Genomic DNA, 11,220 nt, shown 5'->3' with positions numbered 1-11,220 from the left:
GTTGGCAATGTAAGTCATGTTCTCTGTGAGCCGTAAAAGCATGTGTTAGGTCCTGAAGGTAAGGGGTACAGTGTGGAGGCGAGGGAGGCTGTAGGTTGCAGTAAGTGTATTAGCGAGGACAGAAGTTAGAATGATTGCCTGTGTCTAGAGAGGCGATTCCGGTTTGTCTCTCCTTCCACAGTTCACTTGAGAAGACAGGCCCCAAGGTGCTCTGCAAATAAACCTGGCTCTGTCGTAGCACCCAGTCCTCTAATGCGAGACTGGACAAAGTCCTCCATTTTCTGCTCTTCGGTTTTCTTTGACTGTGGGCTGCACAGATAGAAATATGCACAGCTGCGTATAGTATGTTGTTGAATACACACCAGGATGCCTTGGACATTCTGGCTCCGCTGCAGGTATTTCATTATATCAGTTTGAGAAACAGTATTATAATGTAATATAATACAGCCCTGCTCTCATCATGCATCGCTCTGCATGGAAAGTTAAACAACAGGAATGCTTAGGAGGTCATTAACACCACAGAGCAAGTGATCTTGCCTGAGAGGAGAAATAAAACTTGTAACTCCAATGACTCAAAGGTTTAATGCAAGTTTGTTGAAAACTGGATAGGAGCAATTTACTCTGAACCCAATGGGAATGACGTGCCACAGCTGAACACTGTGCAGAGTCCGCGGCCCCAGCTGTCTCACTGTGCTGAGCATTCAGCTTGGGTAATGGTGGTAAGCTTTGGGGGTTTTTCTTGGTCATCCTGTAAGTGCACCACCGAGTGCCCTGAAAGGCATTTAGAAGTTTCCAAAGTAAGGTAGAAATAGATCTAACCATGGTTTAGATTTTTCCTTCTAAAAGTAGGCACATAATTGCACTTTCTGGGCTTCCTGTTTGCTTAGGCAATAGAAATTTCTGGATCAGAGCATGGCATTTAGCCATGTACTTCACTAGATGCAGTACATCAAACGTTGCCTAACAAGACCGATCTTTTGTACGGGAACATTGCTAAATATAACTCAGCTTCTGTCGTTCTCCACAGTACGATACAAGTAGCTCCGTATCAGCTGGATATCAAGAAAACAGGCAGAGAAAGCAGACCCTACGAGCGGGCAGATCTCTGCCCAGGCCCATCCCCAAAAGGGAGGAGGGTGGGATACCCTGTGTGAGGATGTCAAGACACAGAAGCCAAACCACAGACACATTGCAGGTGCTTAGGTGCGGTGCTTTGGCAGCTCAGCTATCATTTTCAACAGCCCCCAGGAGGGTGGCATCCCCACATGGGCCTCTGTGCCCCAGGCCAGGAGCAGGGGACGGCGGGAGGTGACCCCTCTGCTCAGTGGTGGCTGCGCTGCCTACAGCCCTTTCCCTGGACTGCAGGTGGAGCGGGACAGGGACCAGCGAGCGGCCACCTGGCTCATCGTAGGCAACCGCCAGCACCGACATCTGGGCCTGAGCTGCTCAGGCTGTGCTCTCCTTACAGCCAGCAGACGTATAGTCAATATAACCAATCAGGCTAGGCCCCGCTTCATCTCGTCCTGGAATCGATGTCTAAAATTGTTCAGATGAAAGAAACACTGGACATGCATTTATCTCCCAAGTAACAGTGTAGAGAAGTAAAAGGGTCTGGGCTCCTCTGTCTCCTGTAAGGTATGGGCTTATGTCTGGGCTCCTCTGTATATGGTAGATGTCTCAAGTTATCTGAGATGAGTGTGATGCCAAATGCTTTGTCTGCTCAGCTATAGCTCACGGGCCTGCTGATTCCCACCCACAAATTTAAATCAGACGCCCTCTTTCTAGCTGGGACCGCCAAGAAGTGAGGGAAGGAATGCAGGGAGCTTGGCACAGGATCCACAGGCAAAACAGTCCACACTGGGGATCCCTCAAACATGGGAGGAGAAAGGCTTTGGTTTTTTTCTGGAGGAGATGAAAGTCAGAGCACAGAGATCTCTCTTCCTCTCCCTGGTTTTGCTGCAAAGTAGGAGATGGAGGGGGGAAAAAAAAAGTAGTTTATTCCTGTAGGCCACAGGTTAATCAATACATTGAACCTGAGCTCCAGCTGACCAGGCTCTGTATGGGTAAGCCAGATGTAAAACACCCAGCTCATGAGATGACCATTTGTTTATATACGTACTTTGCTTTCTGAGGGCACTCAGTAAGCATCACGGGGTTTGCGTTGCCTTAATCCTCAGCCCCCTTCCGTCAGGTTCAGATGGCAGCTGGCTAACCCTCACACCACACACACCTGAGACCTTTTCTGATTTATTATCAGGCTGGAGAGAATCTCAAATGTAGAAATTAGTCCACTGTGCATTAAGTGAGTTTCCTACATAAAGCATGGTGCATTAAGGCTTGTTACTGTGTCACTGGTTTCTGAAAACAGCTAAAATGAAGCTCAAAATTGCTTCACATATTTTCAGTAGGAAATTGTAAATCTGCCCTGTCGTTTTGGCAGCCGTCTTCCTCCTCTGCCCTCCCATGAAACTCTGTTTTCTAAACTGATTTCCATAATTTCTTTCACTGTGAATCTGACTTGCTACCGTTGCTGGTTTCATGTATTTTACCATCCCACAGGAAAAGCAGCAGCTAGGTTGTTTTTTCACTCCCTCCAAACGTAGAGCATTTATGCCAGCGTTGGAGGAGAAGCATCGTGTCCTCTTGCACGGCCCCTCAGGACCGAGGGCTCCTTGGAAGGCAGGTCTCTTTTACTAGAGTTTTGTGAGCCTGGTGAGTGTAGAGGAGCGCGGGTCTGTTGCATAGGCTGTCTCGGGCTCATCCTGGGCTGGGCACATATTGCACGTCGCCTGTCGTCTCCGGGGAATGAAGCAGTGATGCTTCCCTCACCCGTGGTCAGTCCCCATCAGTGCGTTGCCTGCATCTCCTCTGCGCCGGGGGGCCAGGGCCAGGGCTGCCTGTCAGACGGGAGGCTCAGCTCCCTGCCCCTTCCCCGGGCTGTTTCTGACCGAGTGCCAACGGCAGCGAGCTGCTGTCTGCCGCTCACCAGGAGATGGAGGCCAGTGCCCGCACTGGGCTGCTGCCGCAGCGTCTCCGGCGAGCCCCGGCGCCCCTTGCCCTCCCTTGGCACAGCCCTGCCGGAGCGACACGTTGGCACTGGCGTTCGCAAATGCTGGCAAGGCACTCTATTGTCATTATAGCCCAATTTTCTCTCCTTCTGACTCCTGTACCTTCTTATGTTATAGTCCCTACCCTGGCTGTTCAGCCTTACCCTCCCTATTTACCCCTTGTTACCGGTACTGCCATGCTCCCTGCCACTAGAGTTAGGGGCTCGCTGCAGAAGTCCCGTCCCGCCTTGTTTTGCACACACGCTGTCTCACGCCACGCAGGGAAGAAACGATGGCAGCTGTCACCACTGGCTACGCCTGGGGTTTGTTGGGGGCAAAGCAGGATTAGCTGCGAAGGGCAGGCAAAGGGAGTCCATCTCACAGCCCGGGCTCCCCAGTGCTCTGGCACAGGACTCCTTAGGGGACATCTGCCTTACCGAAAGTGCCTTCTTAATGTGCATCAACTACCTTAGAGTAGCCGCCGCATTACAAAAGCTGTGCAGGCAAGACAACTCGAGTTTGTAATGAAGCTTCATTATAAACTGCACGCAAAGATCCAGGGTTGACTTTTGAAACCCTGCGTGTCCCTTCTGCATTTGCAATTTAACATGGAAAACCACGGAAGAATGGAAAGAAAAAACCCCAGTCCTTACGCCCAAACACATGTGCAGTCCCCCGCGTGTCGGTGTGCCCTGCTGTGGGCATGCGAGGCGTGCGCTGGCCGGCGTCCCACGGGCAGATGCCACAAGGTGCACTGCCGCAGTCCCGCAGCGTGCTCAGCATCGGCATGTGCTTGCTGCCAAATAATAAATACCCCCTTACAGCTCTAACCCCTTGGCTTATAAACTGTAATATCTCTTCCAGTCCTTCTGCGTAGCTTGATGTAGGAGCTTCACCCACATAAGAATTTGGTGTGAAATGTTTCACAAACCCCAGGCAGCCCAGATCACTGCAGGGGCCCAGGGGATGGAGAGTAGGATGAGACGGGGCGTCCAGCCCCAGGTTCCTGCCTCCAGAGGAGGCTGAGCTTGCAGGGACGGGGTGTCACCCACCGGTGACTGTGGGTGGCTTGCTGAGAGGACAGGCAAGTTTGAGTTCATTTGCACAGGGAAAAGTAGCTGGTACCCCTGTGCTCATTGCCGCAGCCTGGTCAGTGGTGACTTCAGAGGTGACACCAGGCAAGTTTCCCACGGCAGAGGAAAGGAGGGAGGGAGCTCCACAGGACTGTGCCAGCCGAGCGCCTCGGGGTGGGTATGAGCAAGGGGAGGCTCGTGTCAGGCAACCTGTAAGACAGCATCCACACCGCGTGCATCAGCTGGGCCCAGATTCTGGGGTTTAATCCAAGATGCTGACTGAGCCGCTGCTGTTGTGAACAAATTAGCTCCTAACAAACACCGGACAAGCCTCTCGGCTCGTATGTGCTGCCTCCTGACCGAGACCTCTGCTGTTTGCATGAAGCTGCTCCTTGGCTCTGCTCCCGTGCAAACTCAACAGAGTCACTTAGATGGCAGGTGGTGTAAGAGGACCTCTTTGATCCAGAAAAGAGAAGGACATGAGACTTGGCAGAGTGCTGGGGTCTTACAGCCCTGCCTCTCACAACTGACTCGCACAGCATAAAGATGCAAACTCCAGCTGCCCTGGCAGGCCAGCTGCTTGTCTTAGGGGCTACGGAGGGTGCTGAAACCCCAAAAAAGAGCCCCACGAGCCTGAACATACGAGCTACGTGGCTGTTGCTGAACACGTAGCACTGGCATACTGTATGACTGAGGAACTGTGTGCTGCAGGGTCCACTTAATGACAGAAATATTTTTTCTTTTTAATTAAGGGCTGTGTTCTTCCCCCAGCCTTAAGTCTCATGTTTCTAATGCAGTTTATAATCAAGCTATCAAACTTCTTCTACAGGCAGAAGTTAGTAATATCAGCCAGCCAGCTTGGTTATAGCAACACTGACCTCACCGGGGCGGCAGGTGAGGGCTGATTCTGAGCACTTCAGGGACACATCGGTGCTGGACGATGAAGGTATACTGAGGAACAGCTGTTGGCAATTAATACTCAGTGAAGAAAATACAGTATTTACTTACACGAGGAAGCAAAACACTTAGACATTCTGTACATGACTTAGCTACTCTCTGCTTCAGCCCTTTGGTTTAGTTAAACCTTTATAACCTCATTTGTATAGCCAAGCTCTCTTGGCATATTGTCGTAGCCAAACTTCATTACACAGAAAGCAGAATCTGAGATACGTGCAGCCATAAAATGGATTCACTGAAGACACCCAGTTAAAAACAAAGACTGAGCCAAATCTGGTCCAAACCACAAGTGATCCCACATAGATCCTGAGTCCAAATTTTCTCAGACTTCAAGGCTGAGGGAGGGAAAGATGCAAGTTACATACACGGCTGGCAGCGCAACCTATAGTTAGGACTGCCCAGCGCTTCTTGCTGTCTCAGTCCTGGGTTTATTTGCGTATACCTTTGCCCAATCAGCAAATATTTACGCCAAACCTTTCCCTGCCAGGTGTGTGTTGAAGGCTGGGTTTTCTTCAAAGTTTTCAGCCAAAACAGTTCCACATTTCTGAGAGCATCCTTTTTCCTTAACTTAAGCATGGCCAGGTTTAAGACAAACAAAAGCCCACATCCCCCTCCCAATACTGTGGCAATCTTCTTCAAAAAGCTGCGGTGCTCTTTTTGTTGGAAGAGGGACTTGGAACTGCACAAAAAAGTAACCTTACTGCTGAGATGGACTTTTTCTAATCTCAGTGAAAATTCTGTCTCAATTTGGCCGATTCATAAGGCTTTGGAAAAAAACCAAGCCAGCTGTAGTTCACACGTGCTCTCCAGAGGCCAGCTAGAGCTTGCAGGCTTCGTTCTCTCGTGAGTTCATGAGCATGGGACATGCTCCAGGGCCTGGAGCAGGACTTCCCTAGCAATTGCAGTTCCTAACTGCTTCAGGCCAGAGCAGCTCTAAATCCAGATACTCAGAGTGGAAAGCATGGATTTTTTTTTTTTTTCCCCACCTGTTTGTTTCCAGGCTACATGAAGGATGTCAGCTGAACTGAATTCAGAGGAGGCGAGCTGTGCAAGAGGAGGAGACAGTTTGGAAAACTAGATTTGGAGCAGACAAAATGGACCCTGGCAGAGAGCTGGGGGGACCCGAAGTGCACTGGGGGGAAATCAGAGGATGGAGAGGAGACTGAGGCACGGCAAACTGCGGAGTCTGGCAAGGCGACTGGGAAATGGCGCATGGGGAAAGGATGTGAGGGATCTCATTTCAGCCTCTCTTTCACATTATTCTGAGCTCGCTTAAGAACACTTGAGCTCACCCAGAAGGCCTTCCCATACCTTACTGAGTGTATGTTAAATAAACCTGGTTCTGAAGACAGAATTACACTTTTTCTCCTGATACCATCATGGTGAATGTTATAAAAAAAGGTCAAAAAGTTCACAAAACAAAACGAAAAACTTGTTGAACACCCCCAAAATGCAAGGAAGGCATTACCATCATATTACAAACAGAAAATCAGAGCCTAGAAGTATTTCCCGATTATTCAATCCAAGAAGTACATTTGCTCTACCAGGAGACTGCTGTATAGTGGTGTGTGGATGTACTTTATATGTTCCTGTTGCCTTCTACAGCAGATGCAAGTCCTAAATTCTTCTGCAAACTAGGCTTAAGTCAGGCATCTAAGGAATAAGGGACACAAAAGTCATCACTGTGTGTGAAAGAACTTGGCCTGAGCTAACGAAGAAGGAAGAAAGAGGTGAGAACCTGCAGCCTGGCAGACCCTTATCCAATTGTTCTACGGTATCCTTTGATATCAAAGTTACTCCAAACTTTGAGGGTTTGGGAGCACTCCTTCCTTTCCAGGATGTCATAAAATTTGGAGAGGGTTTTTCTTCTAGAGCTTAAAATTTGTCCTAATTAAAAAAAAAAAAGAAAAAGGAATGCAAAGTTCCTATTTACTTCAGCTGAGCCTGGTCTGGCCTCCGGAGACGCTGCCTCTGCCCTGCTCTCGGCGTAAACCCAGCGGTGCTGCCAGTGCTCGCCACTTGCTCTGAGATTCCCTGGTCATCTCACCGTGACTGCAGCTCCATCGTTTGGCTTGAGTTCCCATTCCCACCTTCTGCAGGGCTTGTTGATGGGTCACTTAGTTTTTATCACTGTGACCAGCATTCTTGGTAACGGGACGTGTCCCTGCTCACACCTTTGCTGTTATACACGTTGCGCTGCCAAGAGTAATTGTTAGTTTTAACCCGGCTCTGAAAGCATCAGCCGGCTTTCCAAAGGGATGCGGAGGACAAGCTAGCGACAGCAGCCACTTGGCATTGCCAACCCTGTGGTGCAAAAGGGGATGTGTTTTAAGTACTGCAACTTCTTGAATCTCTCGTTATCGTGTCACAGAACAGGAATACAATTGACAGTATCAGGATACGTATATACCATCTCTTATTACTGTTTAAACATAGAAAACAATACCATATCCTGGACTGGCACAAGTACTATTAGCTATGCAAAAGTATTTCTCAGCTCTTTGGAATACCTTTCCTTTTCTGGACGATAAAAACACCATTTCTTCAGCAACTTCTACTTTTCTGTCTTTTTAGACAGCAGTGGGGATTACATTATTCACCTGCATTTATTTTTCTCTTGTTAGAAAAGCAGGTGGCCTTTGACTGCAATCAAATCCTATCTACAAGTGCGTGGTTCCAGAAATAAGTAATTCTGGATTGTAATTTGTCCTCCCTGGCTATAAAAAACTGTGTGGGCTTCTAAAAGTATTTTCAATATTCATCAGTACATGACTATACTAATGCAATCCTTTGTGGTCAACAGGAATTTATTAAAGCACCTTGATGTCAAACAAACTTTTTTTATACCTCATGCAACAAGAAATGAAGACTTCTTAGTTTATAACAGCCAAAAAATGCTCATAGATTATGTAGATTAGAGGCAAATTTTTATAGTCTCTTTGTCACACAAGACTTTAAAAGACTTGGGTGCAAACTAACATAAAGGCAATGTCATTTTCTGGACAATGTTTCTGCTAAAAGTGCAATGTTAGACTATAAGAGATATAAATGCCTGCTAAGCCATAAGTGAAAACCTTAACCAGGGACTGTTATGCATACAGCATGAAAAGTAATTTAACTTAATACCTCCAGTTCAGGTTTCAGCCTTAAGAACTCTACATATTCTTTTATTTGTGCCTAACGATGTTATACAGCATTTGATACTTTTTGGGATCATTACAGTGTTAACTATCCCATCTTGGCCAACTGCAAATTAAATTCTCTCTGGCTCAGTTTCCCCTGTGGTCCCAACTGGATGAAATAGTTGCACAGCTGAGTAAGGCCAGGGGCTGGCTGCATCCAGAAATTCAAAATTGCTTTGGCAGTTTCAGCCTTCATGAAAAAGAAGTTTCAACCTTCATGAAAGTTTCAGCCTAAGTTTCAGCCTTAATGAAAAAGACGGGGAAGGAGAGTCTTGGTGTGGAGAGCGTGGGACCAAAACAGGCGTAGGGCATAATGGCAACAAGGTCTGCGAGCGCCCGTGACGCTCCAGGCTCACTCCTAACAAAGACAGACACTTCAAAAACATGGCACTTTTAGAGCAGAACCCTTCCCCTTTTCCTCATATTGTAACCGCAGCCTGGAGGCTACGACCGCGGGCACGCTGGTGTGAGCGTGCAGGGCAACCTCTGGTTCCACCTTGTCCCTAGGGTGGTTCAGTTTTGGGTGCAGAAAGGCCGCAGGGCTGAATGCAGAAGTCCACGTACCCAGCCTACGCCTTCGTCACTGATTACAGTCAGGCTGGCCCTACAGATTTTGAAATCTTTTCTGACCCTTGCCAGAGCACCCAAAAGAGGTGAAAAGTGGCACTGGCATGGCTCCCTGAGGAGATGGGGTGGTGGGGGAAGTACCACAGCTCTGGTCTTCCTCAGGCCAGGACATGTTGAGACCGTATCCCCTACTTCCCGTTCCAGTGACTGGGCTTTGATGCCCTGAAGCGGGCATCACCCTCCAACTCCTCGCCCAGCTGTGCTTTGAGGCACGCATGAGCCCCAGCGCACCTTTCAGAGGGACCCTCTGGAGAGAACACCAGGTCCTGGATACTTTGCAAACAAGCCAAGTGGGTTTTAGGACCTACCTCTCTCCAAAACCCTTTGTACGGTGGTGGGACTGGGATTTTAGGGGCCCATTTACCGCAGAGGCTCTGTGGGAGCCTGGTGGCTCAGACCAGCAGCTCCGGCTGCCGCTGCACAGCCACGCGACTGACAGCAACTTCTGCCCTTAAACATCTGCGTCCTCTGTAACATCTCTGGGCCAGTCGGGCAAACAGGTTGAAATGTCTCTGGTTCCAATTAGCCACGCAGGGAACACGAAGAGAGGCATCAAAACGTCCTTCGAAAACTAAGTTCCAACACAAGACGAAAGGGAGACAGAATGGCTGTGAAATAGTTTGTACAAGCACAACTAATGAAGTTTTCGCGCTACAAATACGGCCCAGGGACAAGTCATTATTTTTCAAGGTAGCGTCTAGTCTTCACATTTACTTACGGCCATGCGAACTGCCCATCAGTGGAAGAGCACGCTCTGGCAGAGGCGGGAGGGAGATCCATCTCCGATGTCCAGTACAGGCTTACCAATAACCCCTCTCTGAACAGCAACGTCTCCGTCCAGCCCACGAGCAACAGACCCCAGCCTCTCCACTGGCATTTGCCCACTGAATGCCAGTCCTCAAAAGGAGAGCGTAGCTTGAAGGAGGCAGGCATCACCCAGTGGTCTGTGTGTCAGTGGTTTATCTGGCTGAATACAAACAGGGAAATAATTTGGGCCCAGGAGGAGAATGGAGGAAACCTGAGATTCACATCAGTGTCTGAAAAGTGATGAGGGACTCCTTGTTAGGAAAATAACAGACCAGTCAGTCCAGCGTAGGAATGCAAATCTGGGACTGAAAGAGGACAGGTAGGAGAAATATTCACCACGCTGACAGGGAAATTGGTCCCCACACGGAAAACAGATCTTCCCTGGAATCAATCAGATGTGGTCATGCCTGACTGGAGCTGACATTTCTCATCTTTTTTTTGTATTAGATTATCGCTGCTTTTCGTTCTCTGGACTTGCTCTGTGTTTTGTTTTAGTTGGGCGATTTTGCCATTATACAAACTTAAAATAACAATTTTTTTTTTTTGTCTTATACTTAGCAAATTGTGCAATGTGCTTCACTGGGACCACAGAGCTCCAAACTGATGAGACAGGCAAGAACATGAAAATGAGGATAAGAGAAACGCCATCGTGTTCACTTCAAGCCCTGTCATCAGAGCCACTCTGCTAAAAAGTGACTTAGAACTGCAGGTTAGGATCAAACTGTGGTTTCCCAATTTATAAAGGAAAACCCTTTATAAAGCAGGTGCCAAGATCTTGAACCTATTAACTGGTTTTCCATTGCCTTTCTGGGCCAGGTTGAAATTTCTGCCATTAAAAGGGGTTTTTTATTTGGAGGTGGTGGGGGGAGAAGTCTCTTTCTTAATTTTTAACACTAAGCCAAAAAACCCAAGCCTGCTCCTGGTCCCCTTCATTATCCAATCCTAAAATAGTTACCTCTCTCTCCCCCAAAGTGAGTACATATATTCTATGCATGCTAAAATGCCAAAATAATCAGGGGCTAATTTTTAAGTACTAAAAAACCAGTTTTACAGGTATGCTACGTTCTACTGAAGGGAGAAGAACAAAGTATTACACTAAGAAAATGCTTCAGAGTTAGCAAAAGACTGCAGCAGGCTGCAGCCCCTCACGTGTCCTCCTCAGTCATTTCTTCACTGTAGCATCACTCAGTGCTTTAGTTTTCTGTCTCACTTCACTTTTTGTGTTCTCCATTATTTAAGTTAATGCCTCCTCACGAGCCCAATTCCTTCCACAACAGCAAACACAGTAACACCACTGTGGAACTAGCCCATAGCGGTGGTGGTGCCGACTATAAAAGGTTTACGTAAAGTTTATGCATACGAACAGAGCAGTACTTGTGTGGAGGGAAATTGCTTTTATCAGATGCACTGACACAGCTGGAAAAATAAGTTCTTGAGCATACAGGCCCCTCTCAGATTTCATACTTCACTAAAACTTTGGTGGCGTTTGCTTCCGAGACCCACTTCATGTATTTGTTTGCAATACCT

This window comes from Ciconia boyciana, chromosome 3 (assembly GCF_034638445.1).
Source record: "Ciconia boyciana chromosome 3, ASM3463844v1, whole genome shotgun sequence".
NCBI classification, from domain to species: domain Eukaryota; kingdom Metazoa; phylum Chordata; class Aves; order Ciconiiformes; family Ciconiidae; genus Ciconia; species Ciconia boyciana.
Note: the sequence above shows the minus strand (reverse complement) of the source record.